Source organism: Salmo salar, unplaced genomic scaffold, assembly GCF_905237065.1.
Source record: "Salmo salar unplaced genomic scaffold, Ssal_v3.1, whole genome shotgun sequence".
NCBI lineage: Eukaryota > Metazoa > Chordata > Actinopteri > Salmoniformes > Salmonidae > Salmo > Salmo salar.
Window position 1 is genome coordinate 20,001 of NW_025550863.1, and position 27,918 is coordinate 47,918.

General features: G+C 46.8%; 1 pseudogene; it reads left to right on the plus strand.

The window, feature by feature from the left end:
* LOC106591297 (exportin-T-like) overlaps window positions 1–27,846 on the plus strand; it is a 43,371-nt pseudogene extending 15,525 nt beyond the window's left edge.
* The last annotated feature ends 72 nt before the right edge of the window (window positions 27,847–27,918 follow it).

Consider the following 27,918-nt stretch of genomic DNA (forward strand, 5'->3'; position numbering starts at 1 on the left):
TCGGCGAAAGCCAACATCACCCACGACAGAGAACGGTTGATTGTCAGAAGGGCAATGAATTCCATTATCTTGGCGTTTATGGATTTCGCCTTTTGAGTTGTCGTCTCGTTGAAATGTTCTTGCTCTTTCAAATGACTGCTGGACTTGTTGACTGCTCGATCCACACAGCAGACATTGTGGGCTAGGTTAGGAATGCTGTTTTGCACGTGTAGCGCAAAACATTTTAACGTGGCGTCATTACGTCCTGTACCTACGTTATGTAGGTAGGTACGTTAGCTTTGACATCCGGTTTTTAACATCGGCGTTAAACTAAATATCTGTCCGATACCGATGTTGGCATTTTTAGCTAATATCGTCCGATTCCGATATGTTGACCGATATATCGTGCATCCTTAATCAGGATAGATATTATTATTATTATTATTAAGGTAGGTAGATATGTACATGAAGGCAGGGTAAAGTGACCAGGCATCAGGATAGATAATAATGAGGTAGATATGTACATGAAGGCAGGGTAAAGTGACTAGACATCAGGATAGATAATAATGAGGTAGATATGTACATGAAGGCAGGGTAAAGTGACTAGACATCAGGATAGATAATAATGAGGTAGATAGATATGTACATGAAGGCAGGGTAAAGTGACCAGGCATCAGGATAGATAATAATGAGGTAGATATGTACATGAAGGCAGGGTAAAGTGACCAGGCATCAGGATAGATAATAATGAGGTAGATAGATATGTACATGAAGGCAGGGTAAAGTGACCAGGCATCAGGATAGATAATACTAAGGTATTTGAGATAAATACATTGCATTCAGACCCCTTTCCCCACATTTTGTTACGTTACAGCCTTATTCTAAAATGGATTCAGTAATTCCCCCCCCATAAATCTACACACAATACCCCATAATGACAAAGCGAAAACATTTTATTAAAAATAAAATCCAGATCCCTTATTTACGTCAGTATTCAGACCCTTTGCTATGAGACTGGACACTGAGCTCAGGTGCATCGTGTTGGGTTGAACCTCTGGTCCTGGTCCAGTGTTCCCTGTCCCTCCAGGTTTATAAACCAGAGATCAGATGGACTGGTCCTGGTCCAGTGTTTCCTGTCCAGGTGTATAAACCAGAGATCAGATGACTGGTCCTGGTCCAGTGTTTCCTGTCCAGTGTGTAACCAGAGATCAGATGGACTGGTCCTGGTCCAGTGTGTAACCAGAGATCAGATGGACTGGTCCTGGTCCAGTGTTTCCTGTCCAGGTGTATAGACCAGAGATCAGATGACTGGTCCTGGTCCAGTGTTTCCTGTCCAGGTGTATAAACCAGAAATCAGATGACTGGTCCTGGTCCAGTGTTTCCTGTCCCTCCAGGTTTATAAACCAGAGATCAGATGACTGGTCCTGGACCAGTGTTTCCTGGACCAGGTTTATAGACCAGAGACCAGATGACTGGTCCTGGTCCAGTGTTTCCTGTCCAGGTGTATAAACCAGAAATCAGATGACTGGTCCTGGTCCAGTGTTTCCTGTCCCTCCAGGTTTATAAACCAGAGATCAGATGACTGGTCCTGGACCAGTGTTTCCTGGACCAGGTTTATAGACCAGAGATCAGATGACTGGTCCTGGTCCAGGTTTATAAACCAGAGATCAGATGGACTGGTCCTGGTCCAGGTTTATAAACCAGAGATCAGATGACTGGTCCTGGTCCAGGTTTATAAACCAGAGATCAGATGACTGGTCCTGGTCCAGTGTTTCCTGTCCAGGTTTATAGACCAGAGATCAGATGACTGGTCCTGGTCCAGGTTTATAAACCAGAGATCAGATGGACTGGTCCTGGTCCAGGTTTATAAACCAGAGATCAGATGACTGGTCCTGGTCCAGGTTTATAAACCAGAGATCAGATGACTGGTCCTGGTCCAGTGTTTCCTGTCCAGGTTTATAGACCAGAGATCAGATGACTGGTCCTGGTCCAGGTTTATAAACCAGAGATCAGATGACTGGTCCTGGTCCAGGTTTATAAACCAGAGATCAGATGGACTGGTCCTGGTCCAGTGTTTCCTGTCCAGGTTTATAGACCAGAGATCAGATGACTGGTCCTGGTCCAGGTTTATAAACCAGAGATCAGATGGACTGGTCCTGGTCCAGTGTTTCCTGTCCAGGTTTATAGACCAGAGATCAGATGACTGGTCCTGGTCCAGGTTTATAGACCAGAGATCAGATGACTGGTCCTGGTCCAGTGTTTCCTGTCCAGGTTTATAGACCAGAGATCAGATGACTGGTCCTGGTCCAGGTTGATAAACCAGAGATCAGATGACTGGTCCTGGTCCAGTGTTTCCTGTCCAGGTTTATAAACCAGAGATCAGATGACTGGTCCTGGTCCAGGTTTATAAACCAGAGATCAGATGACTGGTCCTGGTCCAGGTTTATAAACCAGAGATCAGATGACTGGTCCTGGTCCAGGTTGATAAACCAGAGATCAGATGACTGGTCCTGGTCCAGTGTTTCCTGTCCAGGTTTATAAACCAGAGATCAGATGGACTGGTCCTGGACCAGGTTGATAAACCAGAGATCAGATGACTGGTCCTGGTCCAGTGTTTCCTGGTCCAGATTTATAAACCAGAGATCAGATGACTGGTCCTGGTCCAGTGTTTCCTGTCCCTCCAGGTTTATAGACCAGAGATCAGATGACTGGTCCTGGTCCAGTGTTTCCTGTCCAGGTTTATAAACCAGAGATCAGATGACTGGTCCTGGTCCAGGTTGATAAACCAGAGATCAGATGACTGGTCCTGGTCCAGTGTTTCCTGTCCCTCCAGGTTTATAGACCAGAGATCAGATGACTGGTCCTGGTCCAGTGTTTCCTGTCCAGGTTTATAAACCAGAGATCAGATGACTGGTCCTGGTCCAGTGTTTCCTGTCCCTCCAGGTTTATAGACCAGAGATCAGATGACTGGTCCTGGTCCAGGTTTATAGACCAGAGATCAGATGACTGGTCCTGGTCCAGGTTGATAAACCAGAGATCAGATGACTGGTCCTGGTCCAGTGTTTCCTGTCCAGGTTTATAAACCAGAGATCAGATGACTGGTCCTGGTCCAGTGTTTCCTGGACCAGGTTTATAAACCAGAGATCAGATGGACTGGTCCTGGTCCAGTGTTTCCTGTCCAGGTTTATAAACCAGAGATCAGATGACTGGTCCTGGTCCAGTGTTTCCTGGACCAGGTTTATAAACCAGAGATCAGATGGACTGGTCCTGGTCCAGTGTTTCCTGTCCAGGTTGATAAACCAGAGATCAGATGACTGGTCCTGGTCCAGTGTTTCCTGTCCCTCCAGGTTTATAAACCAGAGATCAGATGACTGGTCCTGGTCCAGTGTTTCCTGTCCAGGTTTATAAACCAGAGATCAGATGACTGGTCCTGGTCCAGTGTTTCCTGTCCCTCCAGGTTTATAGACCAGAGATCAGATGACTGGTCCTGGACCAGGTTTATAGACCAGAGATCAGATGACTGGTCCTGGTCCAGTGTTTCCTGTCCCTCCAGGTTGATAAACCAGAGATCAGATGGACTGGTCCTGGTCCAGTGTTTCCTGTCCAGGTTTATAGACCAGAGATCAGATGACTGGTCCTGGTCCAGTGTTTCCTGTCCAGGTTTATAAACCAGATGACTGGTCCTGGTCCAGTGTTTCCTGTCCAGGTTTATAGACCAGAGATCAGATGACTGGTCCTGGTCCAGTGTTTCCTGTCCAGGTTTATAAACCAGATGACTGGTCCTGGTCCAGTGTTTCCTGTCCAGGTTTATAAACCAGAGATCAGATGACTGGTCCTGGACCAGGTTTATAGACCAGAGATCAGATGACTGGTCCTGGACCAGGTTTATAAACCACAGATCAGATGACTGGTCCTGGTCCAGTGTTTCCTGTCCAGGTTTATAAACCAGAGATCAGATGACTGGTCCTGGTCCAGTGTTTCCTGTCCAGGTTTATAGACCAGAGATCAGATGACTGGTCCTGGTCCAGTGTTTCCTGTCCAGGTTTATAGACCAGAGATCAGATGACTGGTCCTGGTCCAGTGTTTCCTGTCCAGGTTTATAGACCAGAGATCAGATGACTGGTCCTGGTCCAGTGTTTCCTGTCCCTCCAGGTTTATAAACCAGAGATCAGATGGACTGGTCCTGGTCCAGGTTGATAAACCAGAGATCAGATGGACTGGTCCTGGACCAGTGTGTAACCAGTGTGTTTCCTGTCCCTCCAGGTTTGTTAACCTGCTCCTGAGTCAGATGTCCGTGGAGGACCTGAGAGAGGAGGCGTGCGAATGTCTGTTTGAGATTGTTAATAAAGGCATGGACCCTACAGACAAAACCAAGCTGGTTGAGTCCCTCTGTCAAGTCCTGCAGTCTGCTGGCTTCTTCAATGTGGAGGAGGTAGGTGTACACACACACACACACACACACACACACACACTACAGTCCCTTCAGAAAGCTTCCCCATATTTTGTCGTGTTACAGCTTGAATTTAAAATCGATTTTAAATTGAGATTTTTGTGCCACTGATCTACACACAATACTTCACAATGTCAAAGTGGAATTCTGTGTTTTTTTGTTTTACAAATTTAATACAAAATGAAAAGCTGATTTTATGTATTGAGTCAATAAGTATTCAACCCCTTTTGTTATGTCAAGACTAAATAAGTTTAAAACATACATCCTGTTTGCAACAAGACACTAAAGTAAAACTGGCAAAAAAATCTAGCGAATAAATGAACTTTGTCCTGAATACAAAATTATTATATTTGTGGCAAATCCAACACAACACATCACTGAGTACCACTCTTCAGATTGTCTAGCATGGTGGTGGCTGCATCATGTTATGGGTATGCTTGTCATCGGTAAGGACAGGGGAGTTTTTCAGGATAAAAAAAAATAAAATAAAACTGAATGGCGCTAATCACAGGAAGAATCTGGTTCAGTCTTCTTTCCAACAGACACTGGGAGACAAATTTAGCTTTTCAGCAGGACAATAACCTAAAACACAAGCTCAAAATATACACTGGGGGTTGTTTACCAAGAAGACATTGAATGTCCCTGAGGGGCTTAGTTACAGTTCTGACTTTAAATCGTCTTGAACATCTACGGAAAGACTTCAAAATGGCCGTCTAGCAATGATCAACAACCAACTTGACAGAGCTTGAAGAATTTCAACAAGAATAATGGGCAAATATTGTACAATCCAGGTTTGGAAATCTCTTCGAGACCCAGAAAGACTGAAGTCTGTAGCGACGAAATACATTTATTGTTATATTTTTAATTAATATATATATATATATTTAAAAAAAAATATAATTTCTCTTCGACTTTGACGTCAAGAGTATTTTGTGTAGATCGTTGAAAAGAAAATGTAATTTTTTAATACCAATTCATAATGTGGAAAATTCTAGGAGTGTGAGTACTTTCTGAAGACACACACACACACACACACACACACCACATAGCAGTGCTGTACAGTGAAATGGCCCCCCTGTCTCCTATATAGTAGTGCTGTACAGTGAAATGGTTTCCTGTCTCCTATATAGTAGTGCTGTACAGTGAAATGGCCCCCCTGTCTCCTATATAGTAGTGCTGTGCAGTGAAATGGCCCCCCTGTCTCCTATATAGTAGTGCTGTACAGTGAAATGGCCGTCCTGTCTCCTATATAGTAGTGCTGTACAGTGAAATGGCCCCCTGTCTCCTATATAGTAGTGCTGTACAGTGAAATGGCCCCCCCTGTCTCCTATATAGTAGTGCTGTACAGTGAAATGGTTTCCTGTCTCCTATATAGTAGTGCTGTACAGTGAAATGGCCCCCCTGTCTCCTATATAGTAGTGCTGTACAGTGAAATGGCCCCCCTGTCTCCTATATAGTAGTGCTGTACAGTGAAATGGTTTCCTGTCTCCTATATAGTAGTGCTGTACAGTGAAATGGTTTCCTGTCTCCTATAGTAGTGCTGTACAGTGAAATGGTTTCCTGTCTCCTATATAGTAGTGCTGTACAGTGAAATGGTTTCCTGTCTCCTATATAGTAGTGCTGTACAGTGAAATGCCCCCCCTGTCTCCTATATAGTAGTGCTGTACAGTGAAATGGTTTCCTGTCTCCTATATAGTAGTGCTGTACAGTGAAATGGCCCCCCCTGTCTCCTATATAGTAGTGCTGTACAGTGAAATGGCCCCCCTGTCTCCTATATAGTAGTGCTGTACAGTGAAATGGCCCCCCTGTCTCCTATATAGTAGTGCTGTACAGTGAAATGGCCCCCCTGTCTCCTATATAGTAGTGCTGTACAGTGAAATGGCCCCCCCTGTCTCCTATATAGTAGTGCTGTACAGTGAAATGGTTTCCTGTCTCCTATATAGTAGTGCTGTACAGTGAAATGGCCCCCCTGTCTCCTATATAGTAGTGCTGTACAGTGAAATGGCCCCCCTGTCTCCTATATAGTAGTGCTGTACAGTGAAATGGTTTCCTGTCTCCTATATAGTAGTGCTGTACAGTGAAATGGTTTCCTGTCTCCTATATAGTAGTGCTGTACAGTGAAATGGCCCCCTGTCTCCTATATAGTAGTGCTGTACAGTGAAATGCCCCCCTGTCTCCTATATAGTAGTGCTGTACAGTGAAATGGTTTCCTGTCTCCTATATAGTAGTGCTGTACAGTGAAATGGTTTCCTGTCTCCTATATAGTAGTGCTGTACAGTGAAATGGTTTCCTGTCTCCTATATAGTAGTGCTGTACAGTGAAATGGTTTCCTGTCTCCTATATAGTAGTGCTGTACAGTGAAATGGTTTCCTGTCTCCTATATAGTAGTGCTGTACAGTGAAATGGTTTCCTGTCTCCTATATAGTAGTGCTGTACAGTGAAATGGCCCCCCTGTCTCCTATATAGTAGTGCTGTACAGTGAAATGGCCCCCCCTGTCTCCTATATAGTAGTGCTGTACAGTGAAATGGTTTCCTGTCTCCTATATAGTAGTACTATACAGTGAAATGGCCCCCCTGTCTCCTATATAGTAGTGCTGTACAGTGAAATGGCCCCCCTGTCTCCTATATAGTAGTGCTGTACAGTGAAATGGCCCCCCTGTCTCCTATATAGTAGTGCTGTACAGTGAAATGGCCCCCCTGTCTCCTATATAGTAGTGCTGTACAGTGAAATGGTTTCCTGTCTCCTATATAGTAGTGCTGTACAGTGAAATGGTTTCCTGTCTCCTATATAGTAGTGCTGTACAGTGAAATGGTTTCCTGTCTCCTATATAGTAGTGCTATACAGTGAAATGGTTTCCTGTCTCCTATATAGTAGTGCTGTACAGTGAAATGGCCCCCCCTGTCTCCTATATAGTAGTGCTGTACAGTGAAATGGCCCCCCCTGTCTCCTATATAGTAGTGCTGTACAGTGAAATGGCCCCCCTGTCTCCTATATAGTAGTGCTGTGCAGTGAAATGGCCCCCCTGTCTCCTATATAGTAGTGCTGTACAGTGAAATGGCCCCCTGTCTCCTATATAGTAGTGCTGTACAGTGAAATGGCCCCCTGTCTCCTATATAGTAGTGCTGTACAGTGAAATGGTTTCCTGTCTCCTATATAGTAGTGCTGTACAGTGAAATGGTTTCCTGTCTCCTATATAGTAGTGCTGTACAGTGAAATGGCCCCCCCTGTCTCCTATATAGTAGTGCTGTACAGTGAAATGGCCCCCTGTCTCCTATATAGCAGTGCTGTACAGTGAAATGGCCCCCCCTGTCTCCTATATAGTAGTGCTGTACAGTGAAATGGCCCCCCCTGTCTCCTATATAGTAGTGCTGTACAGTGAAATGGCCGTTCTGTCTCCTATATAGCTGTGCTGTACAGTGAAATGGCCGTCCTGTCTCCTATATAGCAGTGCTGTACAGTGAAATGGTTTCCTGTCTCCTATATAGTAGTGCTGTACAGTGAAATGGCCCCCCCTGTCTCCTATATAGTAGTGCTGTACAGTGAAATGGCCGTCCTGTCTCCTATATAGTAGTGCTGTACAGTGAAATGGTTTCCTGTCTCCTATATAGTAGTGCTGTACAGTGAAATGGCCCCCTGTCTCCTATATAGTAGTGCTGTACAGTGAAATGGCCCCCTGTCTCCTATATAGTAGTGCTGTACAGTGAAATGGTTTCCTGTCTCCTATATAGTAGTGCTGTACAGTGAAATGGCCGTCCTGTCTCCTATATAGTAGTGCTGTACAGTGAAATGGCCCCCCCTGTCTCCTATATAGTAGTGCTGTACAGTGAAATGGTTTCCTGTCTCCTATATAGTAGTGCTGTACAGTGAAATGGTTTCCTGTCTCCTATATAGTAGTGCTGTACAGTGAAATGGTTTCCTGTCTCCTATATAGTAGTGCTGTACAGTGAAATGGTTTCCTGTCTCCTATATAGTAGTGCTGTACAGTGAAATGGCCCCCCTGTCTCCTATATAGTAGTGCTGTACAGTGAAATGGCCCCCCTGTCTCCTATATAGTAGTGCTGTACAGTGAAATGGCCGTCCTGTCTCCTATATAGTAGTGCTGTACAGTGAAATGGCCGTCCTGTCTCCTATATAGTAGTGCTGTACAGTGAAATGGCCCCCCTGTCTCCTATATAGTAGTGCTGTACAGTGAAATGGTTTCCTGTCTCCTATATAGTAGTGCTGTACAGTGAAATGGTTTCCTGTCTCCTATATAGTAGTGCTGTACAGTGAAATGGTTTCCTGTCTCCTATATAGTAGTGCTGTACAGTGAAATGGCCCCCCTGTCTCCTATATAGTAGTGCTGTGCAGTGAAATGGCCCCCTGTCTCCTATATAGTAGTGCTGTACAGTGAAATGGCCCCCCTGTCTCCTATATAGTAGTGCTGTACAGTGAAATGGCCCCCTGTCTCCTATATAGTAGTGCTGTACAGTGAAATGGTTTCCTGTCTCCTATATAGTAGTGCTGTACAGTGAAATGGTTTCCTGTCTCCTATATAGTAGTGCTGTACAGTGAAATGGCCCCCCTGTCTCCTATATAGTAGTGCTGTACAGTGAAATGGCCCCCTGTCTCCTATATAGCAGTGCTGTACAGTGAAATGGCCCCCCTGTCTCCTATATAGTAGTGCTGTACAGTGAAATGGCCCCCCTGTCTCCTATATAGTAGTGCTGTACAGTGAAATGGCCGTTCTGTCTCCTATATAGCTGTGCTGTACAGTGAAATGGCCGTCCTGTCTCCTATATAGCAGTGCTGTACAGTGAAATGGTTTCCTGTCTCCTATATAGTAGTGCTGTACAGTGAAATGGCCCCCCTGTCTCCTATATAGTAGTGCTGTACAGTGAAATGGCCGTCCTGTCTCCTATATAGTAGTGCTGTACAGTGAAATGGTTTCCTGTCTCCTATATAGTAGTGCTGTACAGTGAAATGGCCCCCTGTCTCCTATATAGTAGTGCTGTACAGTGAAATGGCCCCCTGTCTCCTATATAGTAGTGCTGTACAGTGAAATGGTTTCCTGTCTCCTATATAGTAGTGCTGTACAGTGAAATGGCCGTCCTGTCTCCTATATAGTAGTGCTGTACAGTGAAATGGTTTCCTGTCTCCTATATAGTAGTGCTGTACAGTGAAATGGCCGTCCTGTCTCCTATATAGTAGTGCTGTACAGTGAAATGGCCGTCCTGTCTCCTATATAGTAGTGCTGTACAGTGAAATGGTTTCCTGTCTCCTATATAGTAGTGCTGTACAGTGAAATGGTTTCCTGTCTCCTATATAGTAGTGCTGTACAGTGAAATGGCCGTCCTGTCTCCTATATAGTAGTGCTGTACAGTGAAATGGCCGTCCTGTCTCCTATATAGTAGTGCTGTACAGTGAAATGGTTTCCTGTCTCCTATATAGTAGTGCTGTACAGTGAAATGGCCGTCCGTCTCCTATATAGTAGTGCTGTACAGTGAAATGGTTTCCTGTCTCCTATATAGTAGTGCTGTACAGTGAAATGGCCCCCCTGTCTCCTATATAGTAGTGCTGTACAGTGAAATGGTTTCCTGTCTCCTATATAGTAGTGCTGTACAGTGAAATGGTTTCCTGTCTCCTATATAGTAGTGCTGTACAGTGAAATGGTCGTCCTGTCTCCTATATAGTAGTGCTGTACAGTGAAATGGCGTCCTGTCTCCTATATAGTAGTGCTGTACAGTGAAATGGTTTCCTGTCTCCTATATAGTAGTGCTGTACAGTGAAATGGTTTCCTGTCTCCTATATAGTAGTGCTGTACAGTGAAATGGTTTCCTGTCTCCTATATAGTAGTGCTGTACAGTGAAATGGCTTCCTGTCTCCTATATAGTAGTGCTGTACAGTGAAATGGTTTCCTGTCTCCTATATAGTAGTGCTGTACAGTGAAATGGTTTCCTGTCTCCTATATAGTAGTGCTGTACAGTGAAATGGCCGTCCTGTCTCCTATATAGTAGTGCTGTACAGTGAAATGGTTTCCTGTCTCCTATATAGTAGTGCTGTACAGTGAAATGGCTCCCTGTCTCCTATATAGTAGTGCTGTACAGTGAAATGGCCTCCTGTCTCCTATATAGTAGTGCTGTACAGTGAAATGGCCCCCTGTCTCCTATATAGTAGTGCTGTACAGTGAAATGGCCCCCTGTCTCCTATATAGTAGTGCTGTACAGTGAAATGGTCCCCTGTCTCCTATATAGTAGTGCTGTACAGTGAAATGGCCGTCCCTGTCTCCTATATAGTAGTGCTGTACAGTGAAATGGCCGTCCTGTCTCCTATATAGTAGTGCTGTACAGTGAAATGGTTTCCTGTCTCCATATAGTAGTGCTGTACAGTGAAATGGCTTCCTGTCTCCTATATAGTAGTGCTGTACAGTGAAATGGTTCCCTGTCTCCTATATAGTAGTGCTGTACAGTGAAATGGCCTCCCTGTCTCCTATATAGTAGTGCTGTACAGTGAAATGGCCTCCTGTCTCCTATATAGTAGTGCTGTACAGTGAAATGGCCCCCCTGTCTCCTATATAGTAGTGCTGTACAGTGAAATGGCCCCCCTGTCTCCTATATAGTAGTGCTGTACAGTGAAATGGCCCCCCCTGTCTCCTATATAGTAGTGCTGTACAGTGAAATGGTTTCCTGTCTCCTATATAGTAGTGCTGTACAGTGAAATGGTTTCCTGTCTCCTATATAGTAGTGCTGTACAGTGAAATGGCCCCCTGTCTCCTATATAGTAGTGCTGTACAGTGAAATGGTGTCCTGTCTCCTATATAGTAGTGCTGTACAGTGAAATGGTTTCCTGTCTCCTATATAGTAGTGCTGTACAGTGAAATGGCCCCCTGTCTCCTATATAGTAGTGCTGTACAGTGAAATGGCCCCCTGTCTCCTATATAGTAGTGCTGTACAGTGAAATGGCCGTCCTGTCTCCTATATAGTAGTGCTGTACAGTGAAATGGTTTCCTGTCTCCTATATAGTAGTGCTGTACAGTGAAATGGCCGTCCTGTCTCCTATATAGTAGTGCTGTACAGTGAAATGGTTTCCTGTCTCCTATATAGTAGTGCTGTACAGTGAAATGGTTTCCTGTCTCCTATATAGTAGTGCTGTACAGTGAAATGGTTTCCTGTCTCCTATATAGTAGTGCTGTACAGTGAAATGGCTGTCCTGTCTCCTATATAGTAGTGCTGTACAGTGAAATGGCCGTCCTGTCTCCTATATAGTAGTGCTGTACAGTGAAATGGTTTCCTGTCTCCTATATAGTAGTGCTGTACAGTGAAATGGTTTCCTGTCTCCTATATAGTAGTGCTGTACAGTGAAATGGCCGTCCTGTCTCCTATATAGTAGTGCTGTACAGTGAAATGGTTTCCTGTCTCCTATATAGTAGTGCTGTGCAGTGAAATGGCGTCCTGTCTCCTATATAGTAGTGCTGTGCAGTGAAATGGCCGTCCTGTCTCCTATATAGTAGTGCTGTACAGTGAAATGGCTGTCCTGTCTCCTATATAGTAGTGCTGTACAGTGAAATGGTTTCCTGTCTCCTATATAGTAGTGCTGTACAGTGAAATGGCCGTCCTGTCTCCTATATAGTAGTGCTGTACAGTGAAATGGCCGTCCTGTCTCCTATATAGTAGTGCTGTACAGTGAAATGGCCGTCCTGTCTCCTATATAGTAGTGCTGTACAGTGAAATGGCCGTCCTGTCTCCTATATAGTAGTGCTGTACAGTGAAATGGCCGTCCTGTCTCCTATATAGTAGTGCTGTACAGTGAAATGGTTTCCTGTCTCCTATATAGTAGTGCTGTGCAGTGAAATGGTTTCCTGTCTCCTATATAGTAGTGCTGTACAGTGAAATGGCCCCCTGTCTCCTATATAGTAGTGCTGTACAGTGAAATGGCCCCCCTGTCTCCTATATAGTAGTGCTGTACAGTGAAATGGCCCCCTGTCTCCTATATAGTAGTGCTGTGCAGTGAAATGGCCCCCCTGTCTCCTATATAGTAGTGCTGTACAGTGAAATGGCCCCCCTGTCTCCTATATAGTAGTGCTGTACAGTGAAATGGCCGTCCTGTATCCTATATAGTAGTGCTGTACAGTGAAATGGTTTCCTGTCTCCTATATAGTAGTGCTGTACAGTGAAATGGTTTCCTGTCTCCTATATAGTAGTGCTGTACAGTGAAATGGCCCCCCTGTCTCCTATATAGTAGTGCTGTACAGTGAAATGGCCCCCTGTCTCCTATATAGTAGTGCTGTACAGTGAAATGGCCCCCCTGTCTCCTATATAGTAGTGCTGTGCAGTGAAATGGCTTCCTGTCTCCTATAGTAGTGCTGTACAGTGAAATGGCCCCCCTGTCTCCTATATAGTAGTGCTGTGCAGTGAAATGGCTTCCTGTCTCCTATATAGTAGTGCTGTACAGTGAAATGGTTTCCTGTCTCCTATATAGTAGGGCTGTACAGTGAAATGGCCCCCCTGTCTCCTATATAGTAGTGCTGTACAGTGAAATGGCCCCCCTGTCTCCTATATAGTAGTGCTGTACAGTGAAATGGTTTCCTGTCTCCTATATAGTAGTGCTGTACAGTGAAATGGTTTCCTGTCTCCTATATAGTAGTGCTGTACAGTGAAATGGCCCCCCCTGTCTCCTATAGTAGTGCTGTACAGTGAAATGGCCGTCCTGTCTCCTATATAGTAGTGCTGTACAGTGAAATGGCCCCCCTGTCTCCTATATAGTAGTGCTGTACAGTGAAATGGTTTCCTGTCTCCTATATAGTAGTGCTGTACAGTGAAATGGCCCCCCTGTCTCCTATATAGTAGTGCTGTACAGTGAAATGGCCCCCTGTCTCCTATATAGTAGTGCTGTACAGTGAAATGGTTTCCTGTCTCCTATATAGTAGTGCTGTACAGTGAAATGGCCCCCCCTGTCTCCTATATAGCAGTGCTGTACAGTGAAATGGTTTCCTGTCTCCTATATAGTAGTGCTGTACAGTGAAATGGCTCCCTGTCTCCTATATAGCAGTGCTGTGCAGTGAAATGGCCCCCCTGTCTCCTATATAGTAGTGCTGTACAGTGAAATGGCCCCCTGTCTCCTATATAGTAGTGCTGTACAGTGAAATGGCCCCCTGTCTCCTATATAGTAGTGCTGTACAGTGAAATGGCCGTCCTGTCTCCTATATAGTAGTGCTGTACAGTGAAATGGTTTCCTGTCTCCTATATAGTAGTGCTGTACAGTGAAATGGCCCCCTGTCTCCTATATAGTAGTGCTGTACAGTGAAATGGCCCCCCTGTCTCCTATATAGTAGTGCTGTACAGTGAAATGGCCGTCCTGTCTCCTATATAGTAGTGCTGTACAGTGAAATGGTTTCCTGTCTCCTATATAGTAGTGCTGTACAGTGAAATGGTTTCCTGTCTCCTATATAGTAGTGCTGTACAGTGAAATGGTTTCCTGTCTCCTATATAGTAGTGCTGTACAGTGAAATGGTTTCCTGTCTCCTATATAGTAGTGCTGTGCAGTGAAATGGCCGTCCTGTCTCCTATATAGTAGTGCTGTACAGTGAAATGGTTTCCTGTCTCCTATATAGCAGTGCTGTACAGTGAAATGGCCCCCCTGTCTCCTATATAGTAGTGCTGTACAGTGAAATGGTTTCCTGTCTCCTATATAGTAGTGCTGTACAGTGAAATGGCCCCCCGTCTCCTATATAGTAGTGCTGTACAGTGAAATGGCCCCCCCTGTCTCCTATATAGTAGTTCTGTGCAGTGAAATGGTTTCCTGTCTTGGCTCTGTCAGGAAGAGGATGTGGACTTCCTGGCTAAGTTCTCCAGACTGGTGAATGGGATGGGTCAGTCTCTGGTGCTGAGCTGGACCAAACAGGCCAAGGGGGGCGAAGTGAAAGACGCCGCCGAGTCGCTGCGCGCCATCGAGGCAAAGGTTCCTCTGCTCCTCCAGCTGTTGGTCCACGACGACGACGACATCTCGGCTAACATCGTAGGCTTCTGCTACGACTACCTGAACGTACTCAAACAGGTGAGATACGCACTGATACGACTACCTGGACGTACTCAAACAGGTGAGATACGACTACCTGGACGTACTCAAACAGGTGAGATACGACTACCTGGACGTAGTCAAACAGGTGAGATACGACTACCTGGACGTACTCAAACAGGTGAGATACGACTACCTGGACGTACTCAAACAGGTGAGATGCGACTACCTGGACGTACTCAAACAGGTGAGATACGACTACCTGGACGTACTCAAACAGGTGAGATACGACTACCTGGACGTACTCAAACAGGTGAGATGCGACTACCTGGACGTACTCAAACAGGTGAGATGCGACTACCTGGACGTACTCAAACAGGTGAGATACGACTACCTGGACGTACTCAAACAGGTGAGATACGACTACCTGGACGTAGTCAAACAGGTGAGATACGACTACCTGGACGTACTCAAACAGGTGAGATACGACTACCTGGACGTACTCAAACAGGTGAGATGCGACTACCTGGACGTACTCAAACAGGTGAGATACGACTACCTGGACGTACTCAAACAGGTGAGATACGACTACCTGGACGTACTCAAACAGGTGAGATGCGACTACCTGGACGTACTCAAACAGGTGAGATGCGACTACCTGGACGTACTCAAACAGGTGAGATACGACTACCTGGACGTACTCAAACAGGTGAGATACACACTGATACCAGAGGTCTATGGGAATATGGCTCCCTATTCTCTATTGCACCTTACTCCATCCAGGTCTCTGGTCAAATGTAGTGCACTATAAAGGGAATAGTGTCATTTGGGCCACTCTAGACTCTAGATGTATCTCTACTAGACAGGAGAGGGAGTCACTCTAGATGTATCTCTACTAGACAGGAGAGGGAGCCACTCTAGATGTATCTCTACTAGACAGGAGAGGGAGCCACTCTAGATGTATCTCTACTAGACAGGAGAGGGATCCACTCTAGACTCTAGATGTATCTCTACTAGACAGGAGAGGGAGCCACTCTAGATGTATCTCTACTAGACAGGAGAGGGAGCCACTCTAGATGTATCTCTACTAGACAGGAGAGGGATCCACTCTAGACTCTAGATGTATCTCTACTAGACAGGAGAGGGAGCCACTCTAGATGTATCTTTACTAGACAGGAGAGGGAGCCACTCTAGATGTATCTTTACTAGACAGGAGAGGGAGCCACTCTAGATGTATCTTTACTAGACAGGAGAGGGAGCCACTCTAGATGTATCTCTACTAGACAGGAGAGGGATCCACTCTAGACTCTAGATGTATCTCTACTAGACAGGAGAGGGAGCCACTCTAGATGTATCTTTACTAGACAGGAGAGGGAGTCACTCTAGATGTATCTCTACTAGACAGGAGAGGGAGCCACTCTAGATGTATCTCTACTAGACAGGAGAGGGAGCCACTCTAGATGTATCTCTACTAGACAGGAGAGGGATCCACTCTAGACTCTAGATGTATCTCTACTAGACAGGAGAGGGAGCCACTCTAGATGTATCTCTACTAGACAGGAGAGGGAGCCACTCTAGATGTATCTCTACTAGACAGGAGAGGGAGTCACTCTAGACTCTAGATGTATCTCTACTAGACAGGAGAGGGAGCCACTCTAGATGTATCTCTACTAGACAGGAGAGGGAGCCACTCTAGATGTATCTCTACTAGACAGGAGAGGGAGCCACTCTAGATGTATCTCTACTAGACAGGAGAGGGAGCCACTCTAGATGTATCTCTACTAGACAGGAGAGGAAGCCACTCTAGATGTATCTCTACTAGACAGGAGAGGGAGTCACTCTAGACTCTAGATGTATCTCTACTAGACAGGAGAGGGAGCCACTCTAGATGTATCTCTACTAGACAGGAGAGGGAGCCACTCTAGATGTATCTCTACTAGACAGGAGAGGGAGCCACTCTAGATGTATCTCTACTAGACAGGAGAGGGAGCCACTCTAGATGTATCTCTACTAGACAGGAGAGGAAGCCACTCTAGATGTATCTCTACTAGACAGGAGAGGGAATCGCTCTAGATGTATCTCTACTAGACAGGAGAGGAAGCCACTCTAGATGTATCTCTACTAGACAGGAGAGGAAGCCACTCTAGATGTATCTCTACTAGACAGGAGAGGGAGCCACTCTAGATGTATCTCTACTAGACAGGAGAGGGAGCCACTCTAGATGTATCTCTACTAGACAGGAGAGGGAGTCACTGTAGACTCTAGATGTATCTCTACTAGACAGGAGAGGGAGTCACTCTAGATGTATCTCTACTAGACAGGAGAGGGAATCGCTCTAGATGTATCTCTACTAGACAGGAGAGGGAGTCACTCTAGATGTATCTCTACTAGACAGGAGAGGGAGTCACTGTAGACTCTAGATGTATCTCTACTAGACAGGAGAGGAAGCCACTCTAGATGTATCTCTACTAGACAGGAGAGGGAGCCACTCTAGATGTATCTCTACTAGACAGGAGAGGAAGCCACTCTAGATGTATCTCTACTAGACAGGAGAGGGGAAACCATAGAAATATAATCTCTAGAACGGGCGTGGAGTAGCCTCTCAAGACCACTGTCATGTGACAGCGTCATCAATAGGATCAGGGTGTCACGGTAACCATGACGTAAACTTGTGTTTATCTGTTTTTGCAATCTTCCCCAAGGGGTCCGAGTGGCAGAGTAACATGCTTCAGGTAGGGAGAGGAGGACAGGAGGCCATTGAAGAGTACTGGGAATCAGACAAGGTGGAGAAAACTGTCCACACAAACTGACCCCAATCATTATCGTTTGGGGTGTGTGTGTGTGTGTGTGTGTGTGTGTGTGTGTGTGTGTAGTGTGTGTAGTGTGTGTAGTGTGTGTGTGGTGTGTGGTGTGTGGTGTGTGGTGTGTGTGTGTGTGTGTGTGTGTGTGTGTGTGTGTGTGTGTGTGTGTCAGTTAGCCGGCTAATCTCTCCTGCTTTCTGGGAAAAGCCCCACTTCGTTGAATTAAAGGTCCCGTTGGTAGTGTTTTCATGACGACAACATCCTGTCGTCTCTCTTCCCTCTTGTAGTTTCCGCTGCTGACAGACCAACAGAAGACTAACGTTGAGGTACGATTTCATCAGGAACTCTTTGGGGCTGGTTTCCCGGACACACAGATTAGGCCTTAGTTCTGGACTAAAAACATGACCCATGTTTTATTTTAAATTTATTCCAGGAATATAATTAATCGGTGTCTGGGGAAACCAGCCACTAGCTTTTAAAAACCTGTTCTAACGTCTCTCCATTTGTCATCATGTTGACTGATGTTTCTGGCGTGTTGACTGATGTTTCTGGCGTGTTGACTGATGTTTCTGGCGTGTTGACTGATGTGTCCGGCGTGTTGACTGATGTGTTTCCGGCGTGTTGACTGATGTGTTTCCGGCGTGTTGACTGATGTGTGGATCCGGCGTGTTGACTGATGTGTGGATCCGGCGTGTTGACTGATGTGTGGATCCGGCGTGTTGACTGATGTGTGGATCCGGCGTGTTGACTGATGTGTGGATCCGGCGTGTTGACTGATGTGTGGATCCGGCGTGTTGACTGATGTGTGGGTCCGGCGTGTTGACTGATGTGTGGGTCCGGCGTGTTGACTGATGTGTGGGTCCGGCGTGTTGACTGGTGTGTCCGGATCCGGGCGTGTTGACTGGTGTGTCCGGATCCGGCGTGTTGACTCAGTGTCCGGATCCGGCGTGTTGACTGGTGTGTCCGGATCCGGCGTGTTGACTGGTGTGTCCGGATCCGGCGTGTTGACTGGTGTGTCCGGATCCGGCGTGTTGACTGGTGTGTCCGGATCCGGCGTGTTGACTGGTGTGTCCGGATCCGGCGTGTTGACTGGTGTGTCTGGATCCGGCGTGTTGACTGGTGTGTCTGGATCCGGCGTGTTGACTGGTGTGTCTGGATCCGGCGTGTTGACTGATGTGTGGGTCTGGCGTGTTGACTGATGTGTGGGTCCGGCGTGTTGACTGATGTGTGGGTCCGGCGTGTTGACTGATGTGTGGGTCCGGCGTGTTGACTGATGTGTGGGTCCGGCGTGTTGACTGATGTGTGGGTCCGGCGTGTTGACTGATGTGTGGGTCTGGCGTGTTGACTGATGTGTGGGTCTGGCGTGTTGACTGATGTGTGGGTCTGGCGTGTTGACTGATGTGTGGGTCTGGCGTGTTGACTGATGTGTGTGTCCGGCGTGTTGACTGTGTCTCTGTCTCAACAGGCCATCATGTTGGCTGTGATGAAGAAACTCACTTATGATGAAGAGTACAACTTTGACAACGAGGTAAAAACTTTAAGGTTTTAAATTGTGGGGGGAGTTGAACATCGTTCTCATTACTCACTGTCTCCATCTCTCTCCCTTCTATCTCTCTCCTTTCTCTCTCTCCATCTCTCCCCTCTCTCTCTCTCTCTCTCTCTCTCTCTCTCTCTCTCTCTCTCTCTCTCTCTCTCTCTGTCTCTCTCTGTCTCTCTCTGTCTCTCTCTGTCTCTCTCTGTCTCTCTCTGTCTCTCTCTGTCTCTCTCTGTCTCTCTCTGTCTCTCTCTGTCTCTCTCTGTCTCTCTCTCTCTGTCCATCTCTCTCTCTGTCCATCTCTCTCTGTCCATCTCTCTCTGTCTCTCTCTCTCTGTCTCTCTCTCTCTCTATCTCTCTCTGTCCATCTCTCTCTGTCCATCTCTCTCTGTCCATCTCTCTCTCTGTCCATCTCTCTCTGTCCATCTCTCTCTGTCCATCTCTCTCCATCTCTCTCTGTCCATCTCTCTCTCTGTCTCTCTGTCCATCTCTCCCCCCTCTCTCTCTCTCTGTCCATCTCTCCCCCTCTCTCTCTCTCTGTCCATCTCTCCCCCCTCTCTCTCTCTCTGTCCATCTCTCCCCTCTTTCTCTCTCTCTCCCAGGGGGAGGATGAAGCGATGTTTGTAGAGTACAGGAAACAGTTAAAGATGCTGTTAGATCGTCTGGCTCAGGTGTCTCCTGAGCTGCTCCTGGAAGCTGTAGGCAGAGTCTTCAATAACACCGTGCAGTAAGACTCCATCTTCTTTTCTTCCTCGACGTCCCCCGTGAAGAACCGTGTACTGATCCTGATTGTGTGTGTCTCAGGCGGTGGCAGACGGGCGTCCTTCATGGAGGTGGAGGTGGCCATCAGGCTGCTGTACATGCTGGGAGAGGCTCTGCCGGCTTCACACGGGGCCCACTTCTCTGGCGACACGGCCAAGACCTCCGCCCTGCAGGATATGATGAGAACGGTGAGTTAAACACAGCCGAGACCGCCCGGGTCCAGTCCCCGCCGACGACCCCCGGGTCCAGTCCCGCCCGACGACCCCGGGGTCCAGTCCCCCCGACGACCCCGGGGTCCAGTCCCCGCCGACGACCCCCGGGGTCCAGTCCCCGCCGGCGACCCCCGGGGTCCAGTCCCGCCGACGACCCCCGGGGTCCAGTCCTCGCCGACGACCCCCGGGGTCCAGTCCCCGCCGACGACCCCCGGGGTCCAGTCCCCGCCGACGACCCCGGGGTCCAGTCCCCGCCGACGACCCCGGGGTCCAGTCCCCCGCCGACGACCCCCGGGTCCAGTCCCGCCGACGACCCCCGGGTTCAGTCCCGCCGACGACCCCGGGGTCCAGTCCCGCCGACGACCCCGGGGTCCAGTCCCCGCCGACGACCCCGGGGTCCAGTCCCGCCGACGACCCCGGGGTCCAGTCCCGCCGACGACCCCCGGGTCCAGTCCCGCCGACGACCCCGGGGTCCAGTCCCGCCGACGACCCCGGGTCCAGTCCCCGCCGACGACCCGGGGTCCAGTCCCCGCCGACGACCCGGGGTCCAGTCCCGCCGACGACCCGGGGTCCAGTCCCCGCCGACGACCCCTGTTTCTAATGTCTGTTATCATGTCCTGTTTTCTCCTCGTCTCCTCAGCTCGTCTCCTCTGGTCTCAGCGGGTACCAACACACGTCTGTATCCCTGGAGTTCTTTGAGACGGTGGTTCGTTACGACAAGTTCTTCCTGGTTGAACCGCAGCACATCCCCAATGTCCTGGTTAGTACTGCAGTCGCTGAATCAACCCAGCCAATCAGCTCTCTGTTCTACCTTTTAAACGTCGTGTCTTCACAGTGTTGAGGAGAGGAGAGGGACAGTGGACCCCTGGATAAAGGGGAGGTTTTGTATCAGTGTTGAGGAGAGGGACAGTGGACCCCTGGATAAAGGGGAGGTTTTGTATCAGAGGAGAGGAGAGGGACAGTGGACCCCTGGATAAAGGGGAGGTTTTGTATCAGTGTTGAGGAGAGGGACAGTGGACCCCTGGTTAAAGGGGGAGGTTTTGTATCAGAGGAGAGGGACAGTGGACCCCTGGATAAAGGGGAGGTTTTGTATCAGTGTTGAGGAGAGGGACAGTGGACCCCTGGTTAAAGGGGAGGTTTTGTATCAGAGGAGAGGAGAGGGACAGTGGACCCCTGGATAAAGGGGAGGTTTTGTATCCGTGTTGAGGAGAGGGACAGTGGACCCCTGGATAAAGGGGAGGTTTTGTATCAGTGTTGAGGAGAGGGACAGTGGACCCCTGGATAAAGGGGAGGTTTTGTATCAGTGTAGAGGAGAGGGACAGTGGACCCCTGGATAAAGGGGAGGTTTTGTATCAGTGTTGAGGAGAGGGACAGTGGACCCCTGGATAAAGGGGGAGGTTTTGTATCAGAGGAGAGGAGAGGGACAGTGGACCCCTGGATAAAGGGGAGGTTTTGTATCAGAGGAGAGGAGAGGGACAGTGGACCCCTGGATAAAGGGGAGGTTTTGTATCAGTGTAGAGGAGAGGGACAGTGGACCCCTGGACAAAGGGGAGGTTTTGTATCAGTGTTGAGGAGAGGGACAGTGGACCCCTGGATAAAGGGGAGGTTTTGTATCAGTGTTGAGGAGAGGAGAGGGACAGTGGACCCCTGGATAAAGGGGAGGTTTTGTATCAGTGTTGAGGAGAGGGACAGTGGACCCCTGGATAAAGGGGAGGTTTTGTATCAGAGGAGAGGAGAGGGACAGTGGACCCCTGGATAAAGGGGAGGTTTTGTATCAGAGGAGAGGAGAGGGACAGTGGACCCCTGGATAAAGGGGAGGTTTTGTATCAGTGGAGAGGAGAGGGACAGTGGACCCCTGGATAAAGGGGAGGTTTTGTATCAGTGTTGAGGAGAGGGACAGTGGACCCCTGGATAAAGGGGAGGTTTTGTATCAGAGGAGAGGAGAGGGACAGTGGACCCCTGGATAAAGGGGCGGTTTTGTTCCACTCTGTCCTGTAGATGGCCTTCCTGGACCATCGAGGTCTGAGACACAGCAGTCCTAAGGTCCGCAGCAGAGTGGCCTACCTCTTCTCACGCTTCGTCAAGACGCTGCAGTAAGTCCAGCTGTCACTAAGCATTACATGGTGTTCCCAATGGGCCCCTATCCCTATATAGTACACTACTATAGACCAGAGCCCTATTCCCTATATAGTACACTACTATAGACCAGAGCCCTATTCCCTATATAGTGCACTACTTTAGACCAGAGCCCTATTCCCTATATAGTACACTACTATAGACCAGAGCCCTATTCCCTATATAGTACACTACTATAGACCAGAGCCCTATTCCCTATATAGTGCACTACTATAGACCAGAGCCCTATTCCCTATATAGTACACTACTTTAGACCAGAGCCCTATTCCCTATATAGTGCACTACTATAGACTAGAGCCCTATTCCCTATATAGTGCACTACTTTAGACCAGGGCCCTATTCCTATATAGTGCACTACTATAGACCAGAGCCCTATTCCCTATATAGTGCACTACTTTAGACCAGAGCCCTATTCCCTATATAGTGCACTACTTTAGACCAGACACCTATTCCCTATATACTGTACTACTTTAGACCAGAGCCCTATTCCCTATATAGTACACTACTATAGACCAGAGCCCTATTCCCTATATAGTACACTACTATAGACCAGAGCCCTATTCCCTATATAGTGCACTACTATAGACCAGAGCCCTATTCCCTATATAGTGCACTACTTTAGACCAGAGCCCTATTCCCTATATAGTACACTACTATAGACCAGAGCCCTATTCCCTATATAGTACACTACTATAGACCAGAGCCCTATTCCCTATATAGTGCACTACTATAGACCAGAGCCCTATTCCCTATATAGTACACTACTTTAGACCAGAGCCCTATTCCCTATATAGTGCACTACTATAGACTAGAGCCCTATTCCTATATAGTGCACTACTTTAGACCAGGGCCCTATTCCCTATATAGTGCACTACTTTAGACCAGAGCACTATTCCCTATATAGTACACTACTATAGACCAGAGCCCTATTCCTATATAGTGCACTACTTTAGACCAGGGCCCTATTCCTATATAGTGCACTACTATAGACCAGAGCCCTATTCCCTATATAGTGCACTACTTTAGACCAGAGCCCTATTCCCCATATAGTGCACTACTTTAGACCAGACCCCTATTCCTATATACTGTACTACTTTAGACCAGAGCCCTATTCCCTATATAGTACACTACTATAGACCAGAGCCCTATTCCCTATATAGTGCACTACTATAGACCAGGGCCCTATTCCATATAGTACACTACTATAGACCAGAGCCCTATTCCCTATATAGTGCACTACTTTAGACCAGACCCCTATTCCCATATAGTACACTACTATAGACCAGAGCCCTATTCCCTATATAGTGCACTACTATAGACCAGAGCCCTATTCCCTATATAGCCCACTACTATAGACCAGAGCCCTATTCCCTATATAGCCCACTACTATAGACCAGAGCCCTATTCCCTATATAGTGCACTACTATAGACCAGAGCCCTATTCCTATATAGTGCACTACTTTAGACCAGACCCCTATTCCCTATATAGTGCACTACTATAGACCAGAGCCCTATTCCCTATATAGTGCACTACTATAGACCAGAGCCCTATTCCCTATATAGTGCACTACTATAGACCAGAGCCCTATTCCCTATATAGTGCACTACTATAGACCAGAGCCCTATTCCCTATATGGCCCACTACTATAGACCAGAGCCCTATTCCCTATATAGCCCACTACTATAGACCAGAGCCCTATTCCCTATATAGCCCACTACTATAGACCAGAGCCCTATTCCCTATATAGCCCACTACTTTAGACCAGAGCCCTATTCCCTATATAGTGCACTACTTTAGACCAGGGCCCTATTCCCTATATAGTGCACTACTTTAGACCAGGGCCCTATTCCCTATATAGTGCACTACTATAGACCAGAGCCCTATTCCCTATATAGTGCACTACTTTAGACCAGAGCCCTATTCCCTATATAGTGCACTACTATAGACCAGAGCCCTATTCCCTATATAGTGCACTACTTTAGACCAGAGCCCTATTCCCTATATAGTACACTACTATAGACCAGAGCCCTATTCCCTATATAGTGCACTACTATAGACCAGAGCCCTATTCCCTATATAGCCCACTACTATAGACCAGAGCCCTATTCCCTATATAGCCCACTACTATAGACCAGAGCCCTATTCCCTATATAGCCCACTACTATAGACCAGAGCCCTATTCCCTATATAGTGCACTACTTTAGACCAGGGCCCTATTCCTATATAGTGCACTACTATAGACCAGAGCCCTATTCCCATATAGTGCACTACTATAGACCAGACCCCTATTCCCTATATAGTGCACTACTTTAGACCAGAGCCCTATTCCCTATATAGTGCCCTACTATAGACCAGACCCCTATTCCCTATATAGTACACTACTATAGACCAGACCCCTATTCCCTATATAGTACACTACTATAGACCAGAGCCCTATTCCCTTTATAGCCCACTACTATAGACCAGAGCCCTATTCCCTATATAGTGCACTACTATAGACCAGAGCCCTATTCCCTATATAGTACACTACTATAGACCAGAGCCCTATTCCCTATATAGCCCACTACTATAGACCAGAGCCCTATTCCTATATAGTACACTACTTTAGACCAGAGCCCTATTCCCTATATAGTGCACTACTATAGACCAGAGCCCTATTCCTATATAGTACACTACTATAGACCAGAGCCCTATTCCCTATATAGCCCACTACTATAGACCAGAGCCCTATTCCCTATATAGTACACTACTTTAGACCAGAGCCCTATTCCTATATAGTACACTACTATAGACCAGAGCCCTATTCCCTATATAGTGCACTACTATAGACCAGAGCCCTATTCCCTATATAGTGCACTACTATAGACCAGAGCCCTATTCCCTATATAGTGCACTACTATAGACCAGAGCCCTACTCCCCTATATAGTGCACTACTATAGACCAGAGCCCTATTCCTATATAGTGCACTACTATAGACCAGAGCCCTATTCCCTATATAGCCCACTACTATAGACCAGAGCCCTATTCCCTATATAGTACACTACTTTAGACCAGAGCCCTATTCCCTATATAGTACACTACTATAGACCAGAGCCCTATTCCCTATATAGTGCACTACTATAGACCAGGGCCCTATTCCCTATATAGTGCATTACTATAGACCAGAGCCCTATTCCCTATATAGTGCACTACTATAGACCAGAGCCCTATTCCCTATATAGTACACTACTATAGACCAGGGCCCTATTCCCTATATAGTACACTACTATAGACCAGAGCCCTATTCCCTATATAGTGCACTACTATAGACCAGAGCCCTATTCCCTATATAGTGTACTACTATAGACCAGAGCCCTATTCCCTATATAGTGTACTACTATAGACCAGAGCCCTATTCCCATATAGCCCACTACTATAGACCAGAGCCCTATTCCTATATAGTGCACTACTTTAGACCAGGGCCCTATTCCCTATATAGTGCACTACTATAGACCAGAGCCCTATTCCCTATATAGTGCACTACTATAGACCAGACCCCTATTCCTATATAGTGCACTACTTTAGACTCAGAGCCCTATTCCCTATATAGTGCCCTACTATAGACCAGACCCCTATTCCCTATATAGTACACTACTATAGACCAGACCCCTATTCCCTATATAGTACACTACTATAGACCAGAGCCCTATTCCCTTTATAGCCCACTACTATAGACCAGAGCCCTATTCCCTATATAGTACACTACTATAGACCAGAGCCCTATTCCCTATATAGCCCACTACTATAGACCAGAGCCCTATTCCCTATATAGTACACTACTTTAGACCAGAGCCCTATTCCCTATATAGTACACTACTATAGACCAGAGCCCTATTCCCTATATAGTGCACTACTATAGACCAGAGCCCTATTCCCTATATAGTGCACTACTATAGACCAGAGCCCTATTCCCTATATAGTGCACTACTATAGACCAGAGCCCTACTCCCTATATAGTGCACTACTATAGACCAGAGCCCTATTCCCTATATAGTGCACTACTATAGACCAGAGCCCTATTCCCTATATAGCCCACTACTATAGACCAGAGCCCTATTCCCTATATAGTACACTACTTTAGACCAGAGCCCTATTCCCTATATAGTACACTACTATAGACCAGAGCCCTATTCCCTATATAGTGCACTACTATAGACCAGGGCCCTATTCCCTATATAGTGCATTACTATAGACCAGAGCCCTATTCCCTATATAGTGCACTACTATAGACCAGAGCCCTATTCCCTATATAGTACACTACTATAGACCAGGGCCCTATTCCCTATATAGTACACTACTATAGACCAGAGCCCTATTCCCTATATAGTGCACTACTATAGACCAGAGCCCTATTCCCTATATAGTGTACTACTATAGACCAGAGCCCTATTCCTATATAGTGCACTACTATAGACCAGACCCCTATTCCCTATATAGTGCACTACTATAGACCAGAGCCCTATTCCCTATATAGTACACTACTTTAGACCAGAGCCCTATTCCCTATATAGTGCACTACTATAGACCAGACCCCTATTCCCTATATAGTGCACTACTATAGACCAGAGCCCTATTCCCTATATAGTACACTACTATAGACCAGAGCCCTATTCCTATATAGTGCACTACTATAGACCAGAGCCCTATTCCCTATATAGTGCACTACTATAGACCAGAGCCCTATTCCCTATATAGTGCACTACTATAGACCAGAGCCCTATTCCCATATAGTGCACTACTTTAGACCAGAGCCCTATTCCCTATATAGTGCACTACTATAGACCAGAGCCCTATTCCCTATATAGTGCACTACTATAGACCAGAGCCCTATTCCCTATATAGTGCACTACTATAGACCAGAGCCCTATTCCCTATATAGTGCACTACTATAGACCAGTCCTCTGTTTTACAGTAATAGTTCTAGAAGGTTCTTTGTGTTTGACCCCTAACCCTGTTGTTTTACTCTGTTGTTTACTCTGTTGTTTACTCTGTTGCCCAGTAAACACATGAACTCCTTCATTGAAGACATCCTGTCCAGGATACAGGACCTGCTGGAGCTGGCTCCTCCTGTAAGTTACCTCTCCCCTCTATACATTACCCTCTGTACATTACCCTCTGTACATTACCCTCTATACATTACCCTCTATACATTACCCTCTGTACATTACCCTCTACACATTACCCTCTACACATTACCCTCTGTACATTACCCTCTGTACATTACCCTCTATACATTACCCTCTATACATTACCCTCTACAGACCTGTTGGAGCTGGCTCCTCCTGTAAGTTACCTCTCCCCTCTATACATTACCCTCTGTACATTACCCTCTACACATTACCCTCTATACATTACCCTCTATACATTACCCTCTATACATTACCCTCTACACATTACCCTCTGTACATTACCCTCTGTACATTACCCTCTGTACATTACCCTCTGTACATTACCCTCTATACATTACCCTCTACAGACATGCTGGAGCTGGCTCCTCCTGTAAGTTACCTCTCCCCTCTATACATTACCCTCTATACATTACCCTCCGTACATTACCCTCTACAGCATCTCTCTGCACTGACCTACCTTACCCTCCATACATTATCCTCTACATCTCTCTCTCTCTTCACTGACCTACCTTACCCTCCTTACATTATCCTCCCTCTGTACTGACCTTCATTCCCCTCCCCGTGTGTACCTCAGGAGAACGGTTTCCGGGCGCTGCTGACCAGCGATGACCAGCTGTTTATCTTTGAGACGGCGGGGGTGCTGATCGACCACGGAGAGTCCCGCCGAGAGAAGCAGGCTCTGATGAGATCGCTGTTGACCCCGCTGATCGACGCTTTTCGTCTGCTGCTCGCCAAACTGGCCTCTGAGAGGGAGGAGGAGAGGCAGGCCGCTGGCAGACTATCTCAGTCACGCTGTTGGCTTCGCTAGGTAAATATACCAACACTGACCCCTAATATACTGACCCCTAATATACCAACACTGACCCCCTAATATACTGAC